At 45.5% G+C, this 2263-nt stretch overlaps 1 pseudogene; it reads right to left on the minus strand.

Annotated features, from left to right (window-relative positions):
* Nucleotides 1-1341: 1341 nt before the first annotated feature.
* LOC104524861 (glutamate receptor ionotropic, NMDA 2B pseudogene) lies at nucleotides 1342-1940 on the minus strand (annotated as a pseudogene).
* Between the last annotated feature and the right edge of the window lie 323 nt (nucleotides 1941-2263).

Genomic DNA, 2263 nt, shown 5'->3' on the forward strand with positions numbered 1-2263 from the left:
CCCAACTTTCAGACAAAGTAAAATCTGCTTTCTTGTCCATCAGTCCATCTATCTCCCTAGTACAGCTGACAGTGAGGGGTCACAGCATGCAAACCAATCCATCACATTTACAATGTTCCATGATTCATCATGACAAATGAACAAAGATGCTGAGCTCTGTGTGGCCACCTCTCCTGATGGCTACTCCCTGGATTCCCCTTGTCCTACCACAAAGGGACCAACCTGCCCAAGGATTTTATATGTAAAACATTGGAGAATGACAGCTGAGCAGGTCAGGAGGCATCTGGCTAATTTCAGATCCCATGTCTAATTATCTGGGTTGCTTAGCAACACACTAAAACTCCAGCTGGGATAAAAAGGAAGATATAGCAATGAGAGTGCTATTCTAGAGGTTGTTCCACCACAGGCTTCCTCTGTGACCTTAAATAGGCTTCTTAGCACTGTTTCTTAAGAAAATCTGAATCTGGATCAAAATAAATTGTTTATTCACATAGGTTTTCCCTACTTTTAAGTGCCCTTTTCCATCTAGAAAAGCTTGTCATTCTGATGGAGATGGTCTCTGCACAGTGCACAAGAGAGAATGGGACCCTAAACATCCAGCAGACTGTGGCCAACAGGGTGCCAATGAGCAGGGTGACAGCACAAGTCCTCCTCTTTGAGGTAAACTGTATCTTTAAGACACACAAGGTCTTTCAAGGCTTGCGGTATAAAGCAGGAGCTGAGCAGAGCTGTCAACTCTAACTCTTTTTGCAGCTCTTATTCTCCACATATCTCTGCACTTCCTTCTCTCCTGTAATTCAGGGCTAATGGACAGCAGAAGGATACTTGATTCTCAGACGATAGGTGCTATGAAACTATTCCAGGTGGGTTATACAACCATCACCTATAAAGGATACCCATTCACATACTGATTGTGCCTGGAACAGAACCTGGTGCCTTCTAGATTTCAATACAAACATCCCCACTGCTTGCAGCAAGAACCCACCTGAGTGTAAGAGACCCTTTCATGCAAAGACACTCCATGACGTTCAGCGCTGTTATAAAAGCAAAATTTTGTGCATCAAGGGGCACACTCAAATACTTGCACTATGCCTTCTTTGTTCCCTTTCCTCATGCTGGCTTGTCTCCTGTGTTGTATGGAGGCTTTCTAAGGAGGTGACAGTACTGGCGCTCATGATATACAGCAACACGGATCCCACCATCAGCACGCCTCCCCTTGACCTTGTTTTAGCCAACACCACCCTCCGTCCTGAAGCATTACATGCACTAGCAGAATTATTCTGGTCTCAGAAGTCCTCTCTGTCTCCTCTTTTGTAAGGCTGGCCCAGCCCCTTCCCTTACCTGTTGAGCATGTTGGACTGGTAAATCCTTTTCTCCTGGGTGTTGTAACAGCTGCTCTTGGGCTCAGGGATGAAGCTGTGTTCAGACAGCATATCAGAAGCAGCCGTGGTGATTATGGCTATTCCATCCCTCACTCTGGCAGGAAGACCGTAGTCCCATTCATCATATGAGACAGAGATGAGCCCAGTGGGGAACTCGGATGGCACTGTGTCTGTATCCCCTGCCACCAGGCTGGGAACGATCCATGTGTAACCATAGCCTGTCAGACCCACAGAGTTGGCCACCTCAAAAATGTAGGTGGCCTCTTCCTTTGTGCAGTAGAGGAGGATAACAGGGCTTTGGAGCTTCTTGAGCTGGTTCTGGATCTTTGAGTCCCCATCGTCCAGGGACATGTCCAACAGGAGGACCTCCTCCAGTTCCCAACCCACAAAGCTGTGCTCAATGGTACTGCGAATCTTGTTCACAAAGTCCTGGTAACCAGGGAAGTAAGTAGTGACAATGGAGAAGATGTACCAGTCATATTCTTCCATGATGTTGAGCATGACAGAGGCTTGCTGTTCTATTGATGGGCCAAACTGGAAGAACATGGATGACTCATCCTAGAATAGGAAGTCAAAGAGAGGAAGAGAGAGAAAAAGAAAACAAGAATAGGTCAAAGGATATAAACAGCATTCCTAGTCAACTCATTGAGCATGGGGAGGGAGGCATGCAGACAGAATCTTACACTTCATGTCTTGGCCAGAGCTTAATGATTTTTAACTTTTAAAAACTTAAAATTTGAGGCAAGTGGGAAGGAAGTAAAAGCCTTTTTATGACCAGCTGTCCTTACTTTATTTTTAAAGGCAGGTTGCCAAAATTACTTAAAGGTTTCAGATGTTAGGCATGATTCTCACAGACAGGGAACAAGCAGTACACAAGTGAG

The sequence above is a fragment of the Antrostomus carolinensis genome, unplaced genomic scaffold (genome assembly GCF_000700745.2).
Source record: "Antrostomus carolinensis isolate BGI_N321 unplaced genomic scaffold, ASM70074v2 scaffold44225, whole genome shotgun sequence".
Classification (NCBI taxonomy): Eukaryota; Metazoa; Chordata; class Aves; order Caprimulgiformes; family Caprimulgidae; genus Antrostomus; species Antrostomus carolinensis.